A 23,551-nucleotide genomic window follows, 5' to 3' on the forward strand; every position below is an offset into this window, starting at 1 on the left:
CTCCTAGGTCCTGGGGGCCAGGCCCCACCGGTGTTGGATGATCCTCTTTCCAAGGGGACTCTCTAGTTTTTTTCCTGAATCTCCTCACTGAGAGGAAACTGTGCATGAGGGATAGAGATAGCAGCATGGGCCTGGGAGGGGCCGAGATGACAACTTGGGCCTTGGCGGCACAGGGTTTGGGAGAATGGTTAGGAGCTGAAGGACAATCATCCTAGTGGGATCTCTGGACTACAGTGGGCAAACCCCACACACGTTCCTGCACCTTGTGCAACAGGTCCCATTCCAGATGGTGCCTTTCAGTTGACGTGAGTCTCTGGGATTCATTCTGACGTCTGTGAAAACACACTCGACCGATCTTAATGTCGGGTAGAGGACCAGATGGCAGGATTGGGAGTGGGGATTGAAGGAGGGCCTGGGGCTGGACACATGGGTTGGGTTGGGGCTGGGTTTGAGGCAGGAGTTGAGGCGGGTTCTCAGACAAGGATGGAGGAAGTGGATGGGGAACTACTGGGGATTCCTGCTCTGGGAGGCATTCGAGATGTTATGTGAGGCATCGGCAGCAGGGAAGAAGGACTCACTAGGAGGAGTTTGGAGACCCCGGAAGAGCTGGATGGGGGTGTGCTGTCAATGGCCCTCCTCCAAGGTTGTAGGATATGGGCGCTGCTGATGCTTAGGCAGCTCCTTTGACTGGTCTTTGCTGCTCCAGAAAGGAAGGGAGGATGCCCAATCACGCTTATCGGCAATTGTTTGCCTTGGAAAAGAACCCTTTGTTTCCTTCCACCTGAGGAAGCCACACCTCTTTTGGACTTGCTTCTCTAGAAGCGCCAGCGCATCAGGCCTGAGAAGTGAGAGGTTACCAGGCTCTACAAGGTTGGCTGCAGGGTCTCCCCTGGAAGACGCCTCTGAAGAATGCAGGGCTTGATGGGAATCACATGGAGCCAGGGTTGAAGGGAAGAAGTCTTTGGCATGAGTTTGCCACTGAGGGAGATCTAAAATTGACAAGCTGGAGGGGCCAATGCCTGTGATTGATGGGACATAAGTAGACAACCCACCAGGGCTCTCTGGGCGTGAGCTCTCTGGAACAGGCTTCCTGGAGATGGAAATCGGTTTAGATTGAGTCACAGACAAATTGCAGTCCAGTGGCGGTGAAGCTGAGCGGCTTGGTGGTGTGTGATGATGAGCAAAGGTCTCAGTGGGATGCACCGTCTGGGACGACTCCGTTAAGGGGCTGACCTCTTGGGAAAGGGTAGGGTCCAGAGAGACGATGGTATTTAGAGACACTCTCTGTCTGGACAGACAGCTGAACGGAGTTACCCCAAACCCATGCTCCCAAGACAGTACACAGAACAGACAACCCGTTATTAGAGAAATATTTATTCCTCACAAGGGGATTATTTCGGGGTAGGAAATGCCCCCCAAAACCCTCTCACGGGAATTTCCGGAGAAGTTTTCTGTCTAATTAGTACGAAACACATTTCTGCACACTGTGCCTTCAGCAGTCGTGAGAGTGGCTGGAAGCCACTGGGCAGCCTGATGCCCGCAGGTGGCCTTCGGGTGGGACGCGGGCTCCCCGTGGGGCATGGAGAGGGGATGCCTCTGATGCGGTAGCTGGTCCTTAAGTGCCCCAACTTTCTGGGGCTGTCTGTCCTTGTTTCTGAGCTGTCTGTTACTTCCAGGAAGGCCTTGGCCAGCAAAGACAGCTTCTTGCTGGCAGGACCTGGTATTTGACTCCTTGAGGGCGGGAACCCTGTAGTTGAAAGGATACCCCAGGACAGGCTGTGCCTGGGCCTGCACTTGTGCTTTCTGCTGAGTTTTCCCAAACTTGGTTGGGGAGGGAATGGGCTGCTGAGGGCAGGTGCTGCCTAATTGCACGCAGACTCCCCGTTCTCTCCTCCTGGAACTTCCCAACAGCTGTCGTTATTTTCTGAGCTTCGGGCACCCCAGTAAACGCAGCTCTACCTTTAAGCAGGCCCTTGCTTTCCACAGAGAATAGGGAACTGCGCTTCTCCTGGGAGTTTTCGTACATTTTGCCTTTTATTCCAAGAGTAAGCAAGCCATTGCAAAACAAACAAACAAACAAACAAACAAACAGACAAACAAAACCAAACCCTCTTTTTTTCTTTTTTTTTTCTTTTTTTTTTTTTTTTTAACTGAAAAGGCTTTCTTTCGAAGGAGGCTGACCCTTCTGAGAAAGGCTTTCAGGAGGCAGCTGACCCTTCCGTGATAGGGTCTGGGAAGGCTCTGTTCCCAGGTTTACCTTCAGTACTGCATCCTGGGTAGGGAACCTCTTCTTCAATGCCACATGTTCCGTAGGGAAGCTGTCTGTTCTCGGGTGGGATGTTCCTAGTCCTGCATCCCCTCCACGATGCTCTTGTGCCTTGGAACCCGGAGGCCTCATGGTCTTTGCAGCCGGTGGGGGATTCTTATTCTGGCACTTCCTTAAGACATGCTTAGGGACCCAGGGCTCTGCTGTTGTTCCATAGTAATTCCTGTGTCCTCTGGATGGACACGTAGCACCTGGGAAGCTCTCGTGTCCCCACTGGAGACACCCTGGGCACGAGTCCGTGAGGCCTTGTAAGTCAAACAATCTGTGGCAGGGGGCAGGCCAATGCATTGGGCTTGGGCCTGGCTACGCTCCCTGTCCTGTCCCGTTAAAGCTTAAGCAAGAACTCAAGCAAGAGTGGTTCTGTAAGATTCCATGTGTTAGGATCTTGCGGAATTGGTATGCTTGGTGGGATGGTGGTTTTGACTTGAAGCTTATTCCCCTTTATAATTGGGGAGCTAACTGGCTTGTGGGTTGTCAAGATGCTAGGTTGTGATTGATGTGTATGGATTTCCTTGGCCCTGAATGTCTTGGTCCAGGATTCTTCATCTTTATGCCTTGTTCTTTATGCCTTCTAGCTCCGGAATTTTCACTCTTACCCTTTGGCTCACGTCTGAATGCACCTCGACTTGTAGGCTTCCTTGGGGGCCGTCTGTTTCCTACCGTGTCATGTCTGACAGGTGTCAGAGTACGGCTGCCGTCCTTAGTTTTCGGAACATCCTCTGCCAACTGATGGTTGATATTAGAGGGTGATTGCCTCAGAATTCTCTGTTCTTCCTTGCCCAAAATTAAGGTGGCAGGGAGAGGACGAACGGGGTTGGGGGGTGAACTTGCTGTTCCTGCTTTGTCTCCAAGGAGAGATTTCAAGCTTGCCAGGTTTACCGTTTGAAGCCTCCAGGTTTCCAGGTTGCCCCAGAACTCACGCTGGTTGAGGCGGAAAGGCTAGAATGGAATGTGGACTCTTCAATTAAAAGACCTCTATGATTTCCTGGACCCTAGGGGGAAGGCCCCAAGTCCCCCTCTTACAAAATCTTTAAACATGGTCTTCCAGCTTCTGTGCTGCACTAGGTTCAACAAAGGGAAGCTCCTGCAAGGTACTCAGGGAGTAGTCCTCAACCTCTGATGCTGGCCAACTTCTCTGGTTTATTTCAGTCTGGGGTTTCTCAGAAAGTAGTGATGTCTGCCCCATAGTATCCCACGAATTCTGCACAGTCCCAGGCAACTGACCCTCATTGTTTTCCCCAGACTCTCTGCTTAAATGTATATTCAGGGCATTTTCAAGTTGTCTCTGACCGTAGTCTCCACAGCCACCATGGCGGTTTTCACTGATGGGCTCCTAAGTTCTTTCTCAGACACATACCCCATTTCATTATCTGAAGAGTTAACTGGGTCACTCAACAGATAATCTTTTGGGCCATTCTCTGGAATATGTCCCTGATCCTTCTTCAGGCCTTCCTTTTCCTTCTCTAGATTTTCGTCCTTCCCCAAATCATTGCTATCCTTCTCCAGGTCATCTTTGTACTTTGCCAGGCCACTGCACTCTAGCTGAAGCATTTCTGGGTCCCCCACATAGCCACTTTTAGAGACACTCAATTTGACCTCCCTCTTTTTAGAGTTCCCTGAGCGTCCACGATAGCCCCGAGACTGAGGTAGCTGTGGAAGAGTCCCGGGACCGCTCATCATTGCGAGAGACTCCTAGGTCCTGGGGGCCAGGCCCCACCGGTGTTGGATGATCCTCTTTCCAAGGGGACTCTCTAGTTTTTTTCCTGAATCTCCTCACTGAGAGGAAACTGTGCATGAGGGATAGAGATAGCAGCATGGGCCTGGGAGGGGCCGAGATGACAACTTGGGCCTTGGCGGCACAGGGTTTGGGAGAATGGTTAGGAGCTGAAGGACAATCATCCTAGTGGGATCTCTGGACTACAGTGGGCAAACCCCACACACGTTCCTGCACCTTGTGCAACAGGTCCCATTCCAGATGGTGCCTTTCAGTTGACGTGAGTCTCTGGGATTCATTCTGACGTCTGTGAAAACACACTCGACCGATCTTAATGTCGGGTAGAGGACCAGATGGCAGGATTGGGAGTGGGGATTGAAGGAGGGCCTGGGGCTGGACACATGGGTTGGGTTGGGGCTGGGTTTGAGGCAGGAGTTGAGGCGGGTTCTCAGACAAGGATGGAGGAAGTGGATGGGGAACTACTGGGGATTCCTGCTCTGGGAGGCATTCGAGATGTTATGTGAGGCATCGGCAGCAGGGAAGAAGGACTCACTAGGAGGAGTTTGGAGACCCCGGAAGAGCTGGATGGGGGTGTGCTGTCAATGGCCCTCCTCCAAGGTTGTAGGATATGGGCGCTGCTGATGCTTAGGCAGCTCCTTTGACTGGTCTTTGCTGCTCCAGAAAGGAAGGGAGGATGCCCAATCACGCTTATCGGCAATTGTTTGCCTTGGAAAAGAACCCTTTGTTTCCTTCCACCTGAGGAAGCCACACCTCTTTTGGACTTGCTTCTCTAGAAGCGCCAGCGCATCAGGCCTGAGAAGTGAGAGGTTACCAGGCTCTACAAGGTTGGCTGCAGGGTCTCCCCTGGAAGACGCCTCTGAAGAATGCAGGGCTTGATGGGAATCACATGGAGCCAGGGTTGAAGGGAAGAAGTCTTTGGCATGAGTTTGCCACTGAGGGAGATCTAAAATTGACAAGCTGGAGGGGCCAATGCCTGTGATTGATGGGACATAAGTAGACAACCCACCAGGGCTCTCTGGGCGTGAGCTCTCTGGAACAGGCTTCCTGGAGATGGAAATCGGTTTAGATTGAGTCACAGACAAATTGCAGTCCGGTGGCGGTGAAGCTGAGCGGCTTGGTGGTGTGTGATGATGAGCAAAGGTCTCAGTGGGATGCACCGTCTGGGACGACTCCGTTAAGGGGCTGACCTCTTGGGAAAGGGTAGGGTCCAGAGAGACGATGGTATTTAGAGACACTCTCTGTCTGGACAGACAGCTGAACGGAGTTACCCCAAACCCATGCTCCCAAGACAGTACACAGAACAGACAACCCGTTATTAGAGAAATATTTATTCCTCACAAGGGGATTATTTCGGGGTAGGAAATGCCCCCCAAAACCCTCTCACGGGAATTTCCGGAGAAGTTTTCTGTCTAATTAGTACGAAACACATTTCTGCACACTGTGCCTTCAGCAGTCGTGAGAGTGGCTGGAAGCCACTGGGCAGCCTGATGCCCGCAGGTGGCCTTCGGGTGGGACGCGGGCTCCCCGTGGGGCATGGAGAGGGGATGCCTCTGATGCGGTAGCTGGTCCTTAAGTGCCCCAACTTTCTGGGGCTGTCTGTCCTTGTTTCTGAGCTGTCTGTTACTTCCAGGAAGGCCTTGGCCAGCAAAGACAGCTTCTTGCTGGCAGGACCTGGTATTTGACTCCTTGAGGGCGGGAACCCTGTAGTTGAAAGGATACCCCAGGACAGGCTGTGCCTGGGCCTGCACTTGTGCTTTCTGCTGAGTTTTCCCAAACTTGGTTGGGGAGGGAATGGGCTGCTGAGGGCAGGTGCTGCCTAATTGCACGCAGACTCCCCGTTCTCTCCTCCTGGAACTTCCCAACAGCTGTCGTTATTTTCTGAGCTTCGGGCACCCCAGTAAACGCAGCTCTACCTTTAAGCAGGCCCTTGCTTTCCACAGAGAATAGGGAACTGCGCTTCTCCTGGGAGTTTTCGTACATTTTGCCTTTTATTCCAAGAGTAAGCAAGCCATTGCAAAACAAACAAACAAACAAACAAACAGACAAACAAAACCAAACCCTCTTTTTTTCTTTTTTTTTTCTTTTTTTTTTTTTTTTTTAACTGAAAAGGCTTTCTTTCGAAGGAGGCTGACCCTTCTGAGAAAGGCTTTCAGGAGGCAGCTGACCCTTCCGTGATAGGGTCTGGGAAGGCTCTGTTCCCAGGTTTACCTTCAGTACTGCATCCTGGGTAGGGAACCTCTTCTTCAATGCCACATGTTCCGTAGGGAAGCTGTCTGTTCTCGGGTGGGATGTTCCTAGTCCTGCATCCCCTCCACGATGCTCTTGTGCCTTGGAACCCGGAGGCCTCATGGTCTTTGCAGCCGGTGGGGGATTCTTATTCTGGCACTTCCTTAAGACATGCTTAGGGACCCAGGGCTCTGCTGTTGTTCCATAGTAATTCCTGTGTCCTCTGGATGGACACGTAGCACCTGGGAAGCTCTCGTGTCCCCACTGGAGACACCCTGGGCACGAGTCCGTGAGGCCTTGTAAGTCAAACAATCTGTGGCAGGGGGCAGGCCAATGCATTGGGCTTGGGCCTGGCTACGCTCCCTGTCCTGTCCCGTTAAAGCTTAAGCAAGAACTCAAGCAAGAGTGGTTCTGTAAGATTCCATGTGTTAGGATCTTGCGGAATTGGTATGCTTGGTGGGATGGTGGTTTTGACTTGAAGCTTATTCCCCTTTATAATTGGGGAGCTAACTGGCTTGTGGGTTGTCAAGATGCTAGGTTGTGATTGATGTGTATGGATTTCCTTGGCCCTGAATGTCTTGGTCCAGGATTCTTCATCTTTATGCCTTGTTCTTTATGCCTTCTAGCTCCGGAATTTTCACTCTTACCCTTTGGCTCACGTCTGAATGCACCTCGACTTGTAGGCTTCCTTGGGGGCCGTCTGTTTCCTACCGTGTCATGTCTGACAGGTGTCAGAGTACGGCTGCCGTCCTTAGTTTTCGGAACATCCTCTGCCAACTGATGGTTGATATTAGAGGGTGATTGCCTCAGAATTCTCTGTTCTTCCTTGCCCAAAATTAAGGTGGCAGGGAGAGGACGAACGGGGTTGGGGGGTGAACTTGCTGTTCCTGCTTTGTCTCCAAGGAGAGATTTCAAGCTTGCCAGGTTTACCGTTTGAAACCTCCAGGTTTCCAGGTTGCCCCAGAACTCACGCTGGTTGAGGCGGAAAGGCTAGAATGGAATGTGGACTCTTCAATTAAAAGACCTCTATGATTTCCTGGACCCTAGGGGGAAGGCCCCAAGTCCCCCTCTTACAAAATCTTTAAACATGGTCTTCCAGCTTCTGTGCTGCACTAGGTTCAACAAAGGGAAGCTCCTGCAAGGTACTCAGGGAGTAGTCCTCAACCTCTGATGCTGGCCAACTTCTCTGGTTTATTTCAGTCTGGGGTTTCTCAGAAAGTACTGATGTCTGCCCCATAGTATCCCACGAATTCTGCACAGTCCCAGGCAACTGACCCTCATTGTTTTCCCCAGACTCTCTGCTTAAATGTATATTCAGGGCATTTTCAAGTTGTCTCTGACCGTAGTCTCCACAGCCACCATGGCGGTTTTCACTGATGGGCTCCTAAGTTCTTTCTCAGACACATACCCCATTTCATTATCTGAAGAGTTAACTGGGTCACTCAACAGATAATCTTTTGGGCCATTCTCTGGAATATGTCCCTGATCCTTCTTCAGGCCTTCCTTTTCCTTCTCTAGATTTTCGTCCTTCCCCAAATCATTGCTATCCTTCTCCAGGTCATCTTTGTACTTTGCCAGGCCACTGCACTCTAGCTGAAGCATTTCTGGGTCCCCCACATAGCCACTTTTAGAGACACTCAATTTGACCTCCCTCTTTTTAGAGTTCCCTGAGCGTCCACGATAGCCCCGAGACTGAGGTAGCTGTGGAAGAGTCCCGGGACCGCTCATCATTGCGAGAGACTCCTAGGTCCTGGGGGCCAGGCCCCACCGGTGTTGGATGATCCTCTTTCCAAGGGGACTCTCTAGTTTTTTTCCTGAATCTCCTCACTGAGAGGAAACTGTGCATGAGGGATAGAGATAGCAGCATGGGCCTGGGAGGGGCCGAGATGACAACTTGGGCCTTGGCGGCACAGGGTTTGGGAGAATGGTTAGGAGCTGAAGGACAATCATCCTAGTGGGATCTCTGGACTACAGTGGGCAAACCCCACACACGTTCCTGCACCTTGTGCAACAGGTCCCATTCCAGATGGTGCCTTTCAGTTGACGTGAGTCTCTGGGATTCATTCTGACGCCTGTGAAAACACACTCGACCGATCTTAATGTCGGGTAGAGGACCAGATGGCAGGATTGGGAGTGGGGATTGAAGGAGGGCCTGGGGCTGGACACATGGGTTGGGTTGGGGCTGGGTTTGAGGCAGGAGTTGAGGCGGGTTCTCAGACAAGGATGGAGGAAGTGGATGGGGAACTACTGGGGATTCCTGCTCTGGGAGGCATTCGAGATGTTATGTGAGGCATCGGCAGCAGGGAAGAAGGACTCACTAGGAGGAGTTTGGAGACCCCGGAAGAGCTGGATGGGGGTGTGCTGTCAATGGCCCTCCTCCAAGGTTGTAGGATATGGGCGCTGCTGATGCATAGGCAGCTCCTTTGACTGGTCTTTGCTGCTCCAGAAAGGAAGGGAGGATGCCCAATCACGCTTATCGGCAATTGTTTGCCTTGGAAAAGAACCCTTTGTTTCCTTCCACCTGAGGAAGCCACACCTCTTTTGGACTTGCTTCTCTAGAAGCGCCAGCGCATCAGGCCTGAGAAGTGAGAGGTTACCAGGCTCTACAAGGTTGGCTGCAGGGTCTCCCCTGGAAGACGCCTCTGAAGAATGCAGGGCTTGATGGGAATCACATGGAGCCAGGGTTGAAGGGAAGAAGTCTTTGGCATGAGTTTGCCACTGAGGGAGATCTAAAATTGACAAGCTGGAGGGGCCAATGCCTGTGATTGATGGGACATAAGTAGACAACCCACCAGGGCTCTCTGGGCGTGAGCTCTCTGGAACAGGCTTCCTGGAGATGGAAATCGGTTTAGATTGAGTCACAGACAAATTGCAGTCCGGTGGCGGTGAAGCTGAGCGGCTTGGTGGTGTGTGATGATGAGCAAAGGTCTCAGTGGGATGCACCGTCTGGGACGACTCCGTTAAGGGGCTGACCTCTTGGGAAAGGGTAGGGTCCAGAGAGACGATGGTATTTAGAGACACTCTCTGTCTGGACAGACAGCTGAACGGAGTTACCCCAAACCCATGCTCCCAAGACAGTACACAGAACAGACAACCCGTTATTAGAGAAATATTTATTCCTCACAAGGGGATTATTTCGGGGTAGGAAATGCCCCCCAAAACCCTCTCACGGGAATTTCCGGAGAAGTTTTCTGTCTAATTAGTACGAAACACATTTCTGCACACTGTGCCTTCAGCAGTCGTGAGAGTGGCTGGAAGCCACTGGGCAGCCTGATGCCCGCAGGTGGCCTTCGGGTGGGACGCGGGCTCCCCGTGGGGCATGGAGAGGGGATGCCTCTGATGCGGTAGCTGGTCCTTAAGTGCCCCAACTTTCTGGGGCTGTCTGTCCTTGTTTCTGAGCTGTCTGTTACTTCCAGGAAGGCCTTGGCCGGCAAAGACAGCTTCTTGCTGGCAGGACCTGGTATTTGACTCCTTGAGGGCGGGAACCCTGTAGTTGAAAGGATACCCCAGGACAGGCTGTGCCTGGGCCTGCACTTGTGCTTTCTGCTGAGTTTTCCCAAACTTGGTTGGGGAGGGAATGGGCTGCTGAGGGCAGGTGCTGCCTAATTGCACGCAGACTCCCCGTTCTCTCCTCCTGGAACTTCCCAACAGCTGTCGTTATTTTCTGAGCTTCGGGCACCCCAGTAAACGCAGCTCTACCTTTAAGCAGGCCCTTGCTTTCCACAGAGAATAGGGAACTGCGCTTCTCCTGGGAGTTTTCGTACATTTTGCCTTTTATTCCAAGAGTAAGCAAGCCATTGCAAAACAAACAAACAAACAAACAGACAAACAAAACCAAACCCTCTTTTTTTCTTTTTTTTTTTCTTTTTTTTTTTTTTTTAACTGAAAAGGCTTTCTTTCGAAGGAGGCTGACCCTTCTGAGAAAGGCTTTCAGGAGGCAGCTGACCCTTCCGTGATAGGGTCTGGGAAGGCTCTGTTCCCAGGTTTACCTTCAGTACCGCATCCTGGGTAGGGAACCTCTTCTTCAATGCCACATGTTCCGTAGGGAAGCTGTCTGTTCTCGGGTGGGATGTTCCTAGTCCTGCATCCCCTCCACGATGCTCTTGTGCCTTGGAACCCGGAGGCCTCATGGTCTTTGCAGCCGGTGGGGGATTCTTATTCTGGCACTTCCTTAAGACATGCTTAGGGACCCAGGGCTCTGCTGTTGTTCCATAGTAATTCCTGTGTCCTCTGGATGGACACGTAGCACCTGGGAAGCTCTCGTGTCCCCACTGGAGACACCCTGGGCACGAGTCCGTGAGGCCTTGTAAGTCAAACAATCTGTGGCAGGGGGCAGGCCAATGCATTGGGCTTGGGCCTGGCTACGCTCCCTGTCCTGTCCCGTTAAAGCTTAAGCATGAACTCAAGCAAGAGTGGTTCTGTAAGATTCCATGTGTTAGGATCTTGCGGAATTGGTATGCTTGGTGGGATGGTGGTTTTGACTTGAAGCTTATTCCCCTTTATAATTGGGGAGCTAACTGGCTTGTGGGTTGTCAAGATGCTAGGTTGTGATTGATGTGTATGGATTTCCTTGGCCCTGAATGTCTTGGTCCAGGATTCTTCATCTATATGCCTTGTTCTTTATGCCTTCTAGCTCCGGAATTTTCACTCTTACCCTTTGGCTCACGTCTGAATGCACCTCGACTTGTAGGCTTCCTTGGGGGCCGTCTGTTTCCTACCGTGTCATGTCTGACAGGTGTCAGAGTACGGCTGCCGTCCTTAGTTTTCGGAACATCCTCTGCCAACTGATGGTTGATATTAGAGGGTGATTGCCTCAGAATTCTCTGTTCTTCCTTGCCCAAAATTAAGGTGGCAGGGAGAGGACGAACGGGGTTGGGGGGTGAACTTGCTGTTCCTGCTTTGTCTCCAAGGAGAGATTTCAAGCTTGCCAGGTTTACCGTTTGAAGCCTCCAGGTTTCCAGGTTGCCCCAGAACTCACGCTGGTTGAGGCGGAAAGGCTAGAATGGAATGTGGACTCTTCAATTAAAAGACCTCTATGATTTCCTGGACCCTAGGGGGAAGGCCCCAAGTCCCCCTCTTACAAAATCTTTAAACATGGTCTTCCAGCTTCTGTGCTGCACTAGGTTCAACAAAGGGAAGCTCCTGCAAGGTACTCAGGGAGTAGTCCTCAACCTCTGATGCTGGCCAACTTCTCTGGTTTATTTCAGTCTGGGGTTTCTCAGAAAGTAGTGATGTCTGCCCCATAGTATCCCACGAATTCTGCACAGTCCCAGGCAACTGACCCTCATTGTTTTCCCCAGACTCTCTGCTTAAATGTATATTCAGGGCATTTTCAAGTTGTCTCTGACCGTAGTCTCCACAGCCACCATGGCGGTTTTCACTGATGGGCTCCTAAGTTCTTTCTCAGACACATACCCCATTTCATTATCTGAAGAGTTAACTGGGTCACTCAACAGATAATCTTTTGGGCCATTCTCTGGAATATGTCCCTGATCCTTCTTCAGGCCTTCCTTTTCCTTCTCTAGATTTTCGTCCTTCCCCAAATCATTGCTATCCTTCTCCAGGTCATCTTTGTACTTTGCCAGGCCACTGCACTCTAGCTGAAGCATTTCTGGGTCCCCCACATAGCCACTTTTAGAGACACTCAATTTGACCTCCCTCTTTTTAGAGTTCCCTGAGCGTCCACAATAGCCCCGAGACTCAGGTAGCTGTGGAAGAGTCCCGGGACCGCTCATCATTGCGAGAGACTCCTAGGTCCTGGGGGCCAGGCCCCACCGGTGTTGGATGATCCTCTTTCCAAGGGGACTCTCTAGTTTTTTTCCTGAATCTCCTCACTGAGAGGAAACTGTGCATGAGGGATAGAGATAGCAGCATGGGCCTGGGAGGGGCCGAGATGACAACTTGGGCCTTGGCGGCACAGGGTTTGGGAGAATGGTTAGGAGCTGAAGGACAATCATCCTAGTGGGATCTCTGGACTACAGTGGGCAAACCCCACACACGTTCCTGCACCTTGTGCAACAGGTCCCATTCCAGATGGTGCCTTTCAGTTGACGTGAGTCTCTGGGATTCATTCTGACGTCTGTGAAAACACACTCGACCGATCTTAATGTCGGGTAGAGGACCAGATGGCAGGATTGGGAGTGGGGATTGAAGGAGGGCCTGGGGCTGGACACATGGGTTGGGTTGGGGCTGGGTTTGAGGCAGGAGTTGAGGCGGGTTCTCAGACAAGGATGGAGGAAGTGGATGGGGAACTACTGGGGATTCCTGCTCTGGGAGGCATTCGAGATGTTATGTGAGGCATCGGCAGCAGGGAAGAAGGACTCACTAGGAGGAGTTTGGAGACCCCGGAAGAGCTGGATGGGGGTGTGCTGTCAATGGCCCTCCTCCAAGGTTGTAGGATATGGGCGCTGCTGATGCTTAGGCAGCTCCTTTGACTGGTCTTTGCTGCTCCAGAAAGGAAGGGAGGATGCCCAATCACGCTTATCGGCAATTGTTTGCCTTGGAAAAGAACCCTTTGTTTCCTTCCACCTGAGGAAGCCACACCTCTTTTGGACTTGCTTCTCTAGAAGCGCCAGCGCATCAGGCCTGAGAAGTGAGAGGTTACCAGGCTCTACAAGGTTGGCTGCAGGGTCTCCCCTGGAAGACGCCTCTGAAGAATGCAGGGCTTGATGGGAATCACATGGAGCCAGGGTTGAAGGGAAGAAGTCTTTGGCATGAGTTTGCCACTGAGGGAGATCTAAAATTGACAAGCTGGAGGGGCCAATGCCTGTGATTGATGGGACATAAGTAGACAACCCACCAGGGCTCTCTGGGCGTGAGCTCTCTGGAACAGGCTTCCTGGAGATGGAAATCGGTTTAGATTGAGTCACAGACAAATTGCAGTCCGGTGGCGGTGAAGCTGAGCGGCTTGGTGGTGTGTGATGATGAGCAAAGGTCTCAGTGGGATGCACCGTCTGGGACGACTCCGTTAAGGGGCTGACCTCTTGGGAAAGGGTAGGGTCCAGAGAGACGATGGTATTTAGAGACACTCTCTGTCTGGACAGACAGCTGAACGGAGTTACCCCAAACCCATGCTCCCAAGACAGTACACAGAACAGACAACCCGTTATTAGAGAAATATTTATTCCTCACAAGGGGATTATTTCGGGGTAGGAAATGCCCCCCAAAACCCTCTCACGGGAATTTCCGGAGAAGTTTTCTGTCTAATTAGTACGAAACACATTTCTGCACACTGTGCCTTCAGCAGTCGTGAGAGTGGCTGGAAGCCACTGGGCAGCCTGATGCCCGCAGGTGGCCTTCGGGTGGGACGCGGGCTCCCCGTGGGGCATGGAGAGGGGATGCCTCTGATGCGGTAGCTGGTCCTTAAGTGCCCCAACTTTCTGGGGCTGTCTGTCCTTGTTTCTGAGCTGTCTGTTACTTCCAGGAAGGCCTTGGCCGGCAAAGACAGCTTCTTGCTGGCAGGACCTGGTATTTGACTCCTTGAGGGCGGGAACCCTGTAGTTGAAAGGATACCCCAGGACAGGCTGTGCCTGGGCCTGCACTTGTGCTTTCTGCTGAGTTTTCCCAAACTTGGTTGGGGAGGGAATGGGCTGCTGAGGGCAGGTGCTGCCTAATTGCACGCAGACTCCCCGTTCTCTCCTCCTGGAACTTCCCAACAGCTGTCGTTATTTTCTGAGCTTCGGGCACCCCAGTAAACGCAGCTCTACCTTTAAGCAGGCCCTTGCTTTCCACAGAGAATAGGGAACTGCGCTTCTCCTGGGAGTTTTCGTACATTTTGCCTTTTATTGCAAGAGTAAGCAAGCCATTGCAAAACAAACAAACAAACAAACAAACAGACAAACAAAACCAAACCCTCTTTTTTTCTTTTTTTTTTCTTTTTTTTTTTTTTTAACTGAAAAGGCTTTCTTTCGAAGGAGGCTGACCCTTCTGAGAAAGGCTTTCAGGAGGCAGCTGACCCTTCCGTGATAGGGTCTGGGAAGGCTCTGTTCCCAGGTTTACCTTCAGTACCGCATCCTGGGTAGGGAACCTCTTCTTCAATGCCACATGTTCCGTAGGGAAGCTGTCTGTTCTCGGGTGGGATGTTCCTAGTCCTGCATCCCCTCCACGATGCTCTTGTGCCTTGGAACCCGGAGGCCTCATGGTCTTTGCAGCCGGTGGGGGATTCTTATTCTGGCACTTCCTTAAGACATGCTTAGGGACCCAGGGCTCTGCTGTTGTTCCATAGTAATTCCTGTGTCCTCTGGATGGACACGTAGCACCTGGGAAGCTCTCGTGTCCCCACTGGAGACACCCTGGGCACGAGTCCGTGAGGCCTTGTAAGTCAAACAATCTGTGGCAGGGGGCAGGCCAATGCATTGGGCTTGGGCCTGGCTATGCTCCCTGTCCTGTCCCGTTAAAGCTTAAGCATGAACTCAAGCAAGAGTGGTTCTGTAAGATTCCATGTGTTAGGATCTTGCGGAATTGGTATGCTTGGTGGGATGGTGGTTTTGACTTGAAGCTTATTCCCCTTTATAATTGGGGAGCTAACTGGCTTGTGGGTTGTCAAGATGCTAGGTTGTGATTGATGTGTATGGATTTCCTTGGCCCTGAATGTCTTGGTCCAGGATTCTTCATCTATATGCCTTGTTCTTTATGCCTTCTAGCTCCGGAATTTTCACTCTTACCCTTTGGCTCACGTCTGAATGCACCTCGACTTGTAGGCTTCCTTGGGGGCCGTCTGTTTCCTACCGTGTCATGTCTGACAGGTGTCAGAGTACGGCTGCCGTCCTTAGTTTTCGGAACATCCTCTGCCAACTGATGGTTGATATTAGAGGGTGATTGCCTCAGAATTCTCTGTTCTTCCTTGCCCAAAATTAAGGTGGCAGGGAGAGGACGAACGGGGTTGGGGGGTGAACTTGCTGTTCCTGCTTTGTCTCCAAGGAGAGATTTCAAGCTTGCCAGGTTTACCGTTTGAAGCCTCCAGGTTTCCAGGTTGCCCCAGAACTCACGCTGGTTGAGGCGGAAAGGCTAGAATGGAATGTGGACTCTTCAATTAAAAGACCTCTATGATTTCCTGGACCCTAGGGGGAAGGCCCCAAGTCCCCCTCTTACAAAATCTTTAAACATGGTCTTCCAGCTTCTGTGCTGCACTAGGTTCAACAAAGGGAAGCTCCTGCAAGGTACTCAGGGAGTAGTCCTCAACCTCTGATGCTGGCCAACTTCTCTGGTTTATTTCAGTCTGGGGTTTCTCAGAAAGTACTGATGTCTGCCCCATAGTATCCCACGAATTCTGCACAGTCCCAGGCAACTGACCCTCATTGTTTTCCCCAGACTCTCTGCTTAAATGTATATTCAGGGCATTTTCAAGTTGTCTCTGACCGTAGTCTCCACAGCCACCATGGCGGTTTTCACTGATGGGCTCCTAAGTTCTTTCTCAGACACATACCCCATTTCATTATCTGAAGAGTTAACTGGGTCACTCAACAGATAATCTTTTGGGCCATTCTCTGGAATATGTCCCTGATCCTTCTTCAGGCCTTCCTTTTCCTTCTCTAGATTTTCGTCCTTCCCCAAATCATTGCTATCCTTCTCCAGGTCATCTTTGTACTTTGCCAGGCCACTGCACTCTAGCTGAAGCATTTCTGGGTCCCCCACATAGCCACTTTTAGAGACACTCAATTTGACCTCCCTCTTTTTAGAGTTCCCTGAGCGTCCACGATAGCCCCGAGACTCAGGTAGCTGTGGAAGAGTCCCGGGACCGCTCATCATTGCGAGAGACTCCTAGGTCCTGGGGGCCAGGCCCCACCGGTGTTGGATGATCCTCTTTCCAAGGGGACTCTCTAGTTTTTTTCCTGAATCTCCTCACTGAGAGGAAACTGTGCATGAGGGATAGAGATAGCAGCATGGGCCTGGGAGGGGCCGAGATGACAACTTGGGCCTTGGCGGCACAGGGTTTGGGAGAATGGTTAGGAGCTGAAGGACAATCATCCTAGTGGGATCTCTGGACTACAGTGGGCAAACCCCACACACGTTCCTGCACCTTGTGCAACAGGTCCCATTCCAGATGGTGCCTTTCAGTTGACGTGAGTCTCTGGGATTCATTCTGACGTCTGTGAAAACACACTCGACCGATCTTAATGTCGGGTAGAGGACCAGATGGCAGGATTGGGAGTGGGGATTGAAGGAGGGCCTGGGGCTGGACACATGGGTTGGGTTGGGGCTGGGTTTGAGGCAGGAGTTGAGGCGGGTTCTCAGACAAGGATGGAGGAAGTGGATGGGGAACTACTGGGGATTCCTGCTCTGGGAGGCATTCGAGATGTTATGTGAGGCATCGGCAGCAGGGAAGAAGGACTCACTAGGAGGAGTTTGGAGACCCCGGAAGAGCTGGATGGGGGTGTGCTGTCAATGGCCCTCCTCCAAGGTTGTAGGATATGGGCGCTGCTGATGCATAGGCAGCTCCTTTGACTGGTCTTTGCTGCTCCAGAAAGGAAGGGAGGATGCCCAATCACGCTTATCGGCAATTGTTTGCCTTGGAAAAGAACCCTTTGTTTCCTTCCACCTGAGGAAGCCACACCTCTTTTGGACTTGCTTCTCTAGAAGCGCCAGCGCATCAGGCCTGAGAAGTGAGAGGTTACCAGGCTCTACAAGGTTGGCTGCAGGGTCTCCCCTGGAAGACGCCTCTGAAGAATGCAGGGCTTGATGGGAATCACATGGAGCCAGGGTTGAAGGGAAGAAGTCTTTGGCATGAGTTTGCCACTGAGGGAGATCTAAAATTGACAAGCTGGAGGGGCCAATGCCTGTGATTGATGGGACATAAGTAGACAACCCACCAGGGCTCTCTGGGCGTGAGCTCTCTGGAACAGGCTTCCTGGAGATGGAAATCGGTTTAGATTGAGTCACAGACAAATTGCAGTCCGGTGGCGGTGAAGCTGAGCGGCTTGGTGGTGTGTGATGATGAGCAAAGGTCTCAGTGGGATGCACCGTCTGGGACGACTCCGTTAAGGGGCTGACCTCTTGGGAAAGGGTAGGGTCCAGAGAGACGATGGTATTTAGAGACACTCTCTGTCTGGACAGACAGCTGAACGGAGTTACCCCAAACCCATGCTCCCAAGACAGTACACAGAACAGACAACCCGTTATTAGAGAAATATTTATTCCTCACAAGGGGATTATTTCGGGGTAGGAAATGCCCCCCAAAACCCTCTCACGGGAATTTCCGGAGAAGTTTTCTGTCTAATTAGTACGAAACACATTTCTGCACACTGTGCCTTCAGCAGTCGTGAGAGTGGCTGGAAGCCACTGGGCAGCCTGATGCCCGCAGGTGGCCTTCGGGTGGGACGCGGGCTCCCCGTGGGGCATGGAGAGGGGATGCCTCTGATGCGGTAGCTGGTCCTTAAGTGCCCCAACTTTCTGGGGCTGTCTGTCCTTGTTTCTGAGCTGTCTGTTACTTCCAGGAAGGCCTTGGCCGGCAAAGACAGCTTCTTGCTGGCAGGACCTGGTATTTGACTCCTTGAGGGCGGGAACCCTGTAGTTGAAAGGATACCCCAGGACAGGCTGTGCCTGGGCCTGCACTTGTGCTTTCTGCTGAGTTTTCCCAAACTTGGTTGGGGAGGGAATGGGCTGCTGAGGGCAGGTGCTGCCTAATTGCACGCAGACTCCCCGTTCTCTCCTCCTGGAACTTCCCAACAGCTGTCGTTATTTTCTGAGCTTCGGGCACCCCAGTAAACGCAGCTCTACCTTTAAGCAGGCCCTTGCTTTCCACAGAGAATAGGGAACTGCGCTTCTCCTGGGAGTTTTCGTACATTTTGCCTTTTATTGCAAGAGTAAGCAAGCCATTGCAAAACAAACAAACAAACAAACAAACAGACAAACAAAACCAAACCCTCTTTTTTTCTTTTTTTTTTCTTTTTTTTTTTTTTTTAACTGAAAAGGCTTTCTTTCGAAGGAGGCTGACCCTTCTGAGAAAGGCTTTCAGGAGGCAGCTGACCCTTCCGTGATAGGGTCTGGGAAGGCTCTGTTCCCAGGTTTACCTTCAGTACCGCATCCTGGGTAGGGAACCTCTTCTTCAATGCCACATGTTCCGTAGGGAAGCTGTCTGTTCTCGGGTGGGATGTTCCTAGTCCTGCATCCCCTCCACGATGCTCTTGTGCCTTGGAACCCGGAGGCCTCATGGTCTTTGCAGCCGGTGGGGGATTCTTATTCTGGCACTTCCTTAAGACATGCTTAGGGACCCAGGGCTCTGCTGTTGTTCCATAGTAATTCCTGTGTCCTCTGGATGGACACGTAGCACCTGGGAAGCTCTCGTGTCCCCACTGGAGACACCCTGGGCACGAGTCCGTGAGGCCTTGTAAGTCAAACAATCTGTGGCAGGGGGCAGGCCAATGCATTGGGCTTGGGCCTGGCTATGCTCCCTGTCCTGTCCCGTTAAAGCTTAAGCATGAACTCAAGCAAGAGTGGTTCTGTAAGATTCCATGTGTTAGGATCTTGCGGAATTGGTATGCTTGGTGGGATGGTGGTTTTGACTTGAAGCTTATTCCCCTTTATAATTGGGGAGCTAACTGGCTTGTGGGTTGTCAAGATGCTAGGTTGTGATTGATGTGTATGGATTTCCTTGGCCCTGAATGTCTTGGTCCAGGATTCTTCATCTATATGCCTTGTTCTTTATGCCTTCTAGCTCCGGAATTTTCACTCTTACCCTTTGGCTCACGTCTGAATGCACCTCGACTTGTAGGCTTCCTTGGGGGCCGTCTGTTTCCTACCGTGTCATGTCTGACAGGTGTCAGAGTACGGCTGCCGTCCTTAGTTTTCGGAACATCCTCTGCCAACTGATGGTTGATATTAGAGGGTGATTGCCTCAGAATTCTCTGTTCTTCCTTGCCCAAAATTAAGGTGGCAGGGAGAGGACGAACGGGGTTGGGGGGTGAACTTGCTGTTCCTGCTTTGTCTCCAAGGAGAGATTTCAAGCTTGCCAGGTTTACCGTTTGAAGCCTCCAGGTTTCCAGGTTGCCCCAGAACTCACGCTGGTTGAGGCGGAAAGGCTAGAATGGAATGTGGACTCTTCAATTAAAAGACCTCTATGATTTCCTGGACCCTAGGGGGAAGGCCCCAAGTCCCCCTCTTACAAAATCTTTAAACATGGTCTTCCAGCTTCTGTGCTGCACTAGGTTCAACAAAGGGAAGCTCCTGCAAGGTACTCAGGGAGTAGTCCTCAACCTCTGATGCTGGCCAACTTCTCTGGTTTATTTCAGTCTGGGGTTTCTCAGAAAGTAGTGATGTCTGCCCCATAGTATCCCACGAATTCTGCACAGTCCCAGGCAACTGACCCTCATTGTTTTCCCCAGACTCTCTGCTTAAATGTATATTCAGGGCATTTTCAAGTTGTCTCTGACCGTAGTCTCCACAGCCACCATGGCGGTTTTCACTGATGGGCTCCTAAGTTCTTTCTCAGACACATACCCCATTTCATTATCTGAAGAGTTAACTGGGTCACTCAACAGATAATCTTTTGGGCCATTCTCTGGAATATGTCCCTGATCCTTCTTCAGGCCTTCCTTTTCCTTCTCTAGATTTTCGTCCTTCCCCAAATCATTGCTATCCTTCTCCAGGTCATCTTTGTACTTTGCCAGGCCACTGCACTCTAGCTGAAGCATTTCTGGGTCCCCCACATAGCCACTTTTAGAGACACTCAATTTGACCTCCCTCTTTTTAGAGTTCCCTGAGCGTCCACGATAGCCCCGAGACTCAGGTAGCTGTGGAAGAGTCCCGGGACCGCTCATCATTGCGAGAGACTCCTAGGTCCTGGGGGCCAGGCCCCACCGGTGTTGGATGATCCTCTTTCCAAGGGGACTCTCTAGTTTTTTTCCTGAATCTCCTCACTGAGAGGAAACTGTGCATGAGGGATAGAGATAGCAGCATGGGCCTGGGAGGGGCCGAGATGACAACTTGGGCCTTGGCGGCACAGGGTTTGGGAGAATGGTTAGGAGCTGAAGGACAATCATCCTAGTGGGATCTCTGGACTACAGTGGGCAAACCCCACACACGTTCCTGCACCTTGTGCAACAGGTCCCATTCCAGATGGTGCCTTTCAGTTGACGTGAGTCTCTGGGATTCATTCTGACGTCTGTGAAAACACACTCGACCGATCTTAATGTCGGGTAGAGGACCAGATGGCAGGATTGGGAGTGGGGATTGAAGGAGGGCCTGGGGCTGGACACATGGGTTGGGTTGGGGCTGGGTTTGAGGCAGGAGTTGAGGCGGGTTCTCAGACAAGGATGGAGGAAGTGGATGGGGAACTACTGGGGATTCCTGCTCTGGGAGGCATTCGAGATGTTATGTGAGGCATCGGCAGCAGGGAAGAAGGACTCACTAGGAGGAGTTTGGAGACCCCGGAAGAGCTGGATGGGGGTGTGCTGTCAATGGCCCTCCTCCAAGGTTGTAGGATATGGGCGCTGCTGATGCATAGGCAGCTCCTTTGACTGGTCTTTGCTGCTCCAGAAAGGAAGGGAGGATGCCCAATCACGCTTATCGGCAATTGTTTGCCTTGGAAAAGAACCCTTTGTTTCCTTCCACCTGAGGAAGCCACACCTCTTTTGGACTTGCTTCTCTAGAAGCGCCAGCGCATCAGGCCTGAGAAGTGAGAGGTTACCAGGCTCTACAAGGTTGGCTGCAGGGTCTCCCCTGGAAGACGCCTCTGAAGAATGCAGGGCTTGATGGGAATCACATGGAGCCAGGGTTGAAGGGAAGAAGTCTTTGGCATGAGTTTGCCACTGAGGGAGATCTAAAATTGACAAGCTGGAGGGGCCAATGCCTGTGATTGATGGGACATAAGTAGACAACCCACCAGGGCTCTCTGGGCGTGAGCTCTCTGGAACAGGCTTCCTGGAGATGGAAATCGGTTTAGATTGAGTCACAGACAAATTGCAGTCCGGTGGCGGTGAAGCTGAGCGGCTTGGTGGTGTGTGATGATGAGCAAAGGTCTCAGTGGGATGCACCGTCTGGGACGACTCCGTTAAGGGGCTGACCTCTTGGGAAAGGGTAGGGTCCAGAGAGACGATGGTATTTAGAGACACTCTCTGTCTGGACAGACAGCTGAACGGAGTTACCCCAAACCCATGCTCCCAAGACAGTACACAGAACAGACAACCCGTTATTAGAGAAATATTTATTCCTCACAAGGGGATTATTTCGGGGTAGGAAATGCCCCCCAAAACCCTCTCACGGGAATTTCCGGAGAAGTTTTCTGTCTAATTAGTACGAAACACATTTCTGCACACTGTGCCTTCAGCAGTCGTGAGAGTGGCTGGAAGCCACTGGGCAGCCTGATGCCCGCAGGTGGCCTTCGGGTGGGACGCGGGCTCCCCGTGGGGCATGGAGAGGGGATGCCTCTGATGCGGTAGCTGGTCCTTAAGTGCCCCAACTTTCTGGGGCTGTCTGTCCTTGTTTCTGAGCTGTCTGTTACTTCCAGGAAGGCCTTGGCCGGCAAAGACAGCTTCTTGCTGGCAGGACCTGGTATTTGACTCCTTGAGGGCGGGAACCCTGTAGTTGAAAGGATACCCCAGGACAGGCTGTGCCTGGGCCTGCACTTGTGCTTTCTGCTGAGTTTTCCCAAACTTGGTTGGGGAGGGAATGGGCTGCTGAGGGCAGGTGCTGCCTAATTGCACGCAGACTCCCCGTTCTCTCCTCCTGGAACTTCCCAACAGCTGTCGTTATTTTCTGAGCTTCGGGCACCCCAGTAAACGCAGCTCTACCTTTAAGCAGGCCCTTGCTTTCCACAGAGAATAGGGAACTGCGCTTCTCCTGGGAGTTTTCGTACATTTTGCCTTTTATTGCAAGAGTAAGCAAGCCATTGCAAAACAAACAAACAAACAAACAGACAAACAAAACCAAACCCTCTTTTTTTCTTTTTTTTCTTTTTTTTTTTTTTTTTTTTAACTGAAAAGGCTTTCTTTCGAAGGAGGCTGACCCTTCTGAGAAAGGCTTTCAGGAGGCAGCTGACCCTTCCGTGATAGGGTCTGGGAAGGCTCTGTTCCCAGGTTTACCTTCAGTACCGCATCCTGGGTAGGGAACCTCTTCTTCAATGCCACATGTTCCGTAGGGAAGCTGTCTGTTCTCGGGTGGGATGTTCCTAGTCCTGCATCCCCTCCACGATGCTCTTGTGCCTTGGAACCCGGAGGCCTCATGGTCTTTGCAGCCGGTGGGGGATTCTTATTCTGGCACTTCCTTAAGACATGCTTAGGGACCCAGGGCTCTGCTGTTGTTCCATAGTAATTCCTGTGTCCTCTGGATGGACACGTAGCACCTGGGAAGCTCTCGTGTCCCCACTGGAGACACCCTGGGCACGAGTCCGTGAGGCCTTGTAAGTCAAACAATCTGTGGCAGGGGGCAGGCCAATGCATTGGGCTTGGGCCTGGCTACGCTCCCTGTCCTGTCCCGTTAAAGCTTAAGCATGAACTCAAGCAAGAGTGGTTCTGTAAGATTCCATGTGTTAGGATCTTGCGGAATTGGTATGCTTGGTGGGATGGTGGTTTTGACTTGAAGCTTATTCCCCTTTATAATTGGGGAGCTAACTGGCTTGTGGGTTGTCAAGATGCTAGGTTGTGATTGATGTGTATGGATTTCCTTGGCCCTGAATGTCTTGGTCCAGGATTCTTCATCTTTATGCCTTGTTCTTTATGCCTTCTAGCTCCGGAATTTTCACTCTTACCCTTTGGCTCACGTCTGAATGCACCTCGACTTGTAGGCTTCCTTGGGGGCCGTCTGTTTCCTACCGTGTCATGTCTGACAGGTGTCAGAGTACGGCTGCCGTCCTTAGTTTTCGGAACATCCTCTGCCAACTGATGGTTGATATTAGAGGGTGATTGCCTCAGAATTCTCTGTTCTTCCTTGCCCAAAATTAAGGTGGCAGGGAGAGGACGAACGGGGTTGGGGGGTGAACTTGCTGTTCCTGCTTTGTCTCCAAGGAGAGATTTCAAGCTTGCCAGGTTTACCGTTTGAAGCCTCCAGGTTTCCAGGTTGCCCCAGAACTCACGCTGGTTGAGGCGGAAAGGCTAGAATGGAATGTGGACTCTTCAATTAAAAGACCTCTATGATTTCCTGGACCCTAGGGGGAAGGCCCCAAGTCCCCCTCTTACAAAATCTTTAAACATGGTCTTCCAGCTTCTGTGCTGCACTAGGTTCAACAAAGGGAAGCTCCTGCAAGGTACTCAGGGAGTAGTCCTCAACCTCTGATGCTGGCCAACTTCTCTGGTTTATTTCAGTCTGGGGTTTCTCAGAAAGTAGTGATGTCT

At 51.6% G+C, this 23,551-nt stretch overlaps 1 pseudogene across 1 annotated transcript in view; it reads right to left on the reverse strand.

Annotated features, from left to right (window-relative positions):
* Positions 1 to 3: 3 nt before the first annotated feature.
* The window catches only part of LOC308353314 (spermatogenesis-associated protein 31D3-like), a 28,053-nt pseudogene continuing 4,505 nt past the window's right edge, over positions 4 to 23,551 (reverse strand). The window contains exon 2 of the transcript in view: positions 4 to 1,151. The product of the transcript in view is annotated as a spermatogenesis-associated protein 31D3-like (transcript). The remainder of the gene's footprint in view (positions 1,152 to 23,551) is intronic.

This window comes from Martes martes, assembly GCF_963455335.1.
Source record: "Martes martes genome assembly, chromosome: 12".
NCBI lineage: Eukaryota > Metazoa > Chordata > Mammalia > Carnivora > Mustelidae > Martes > Martes martes.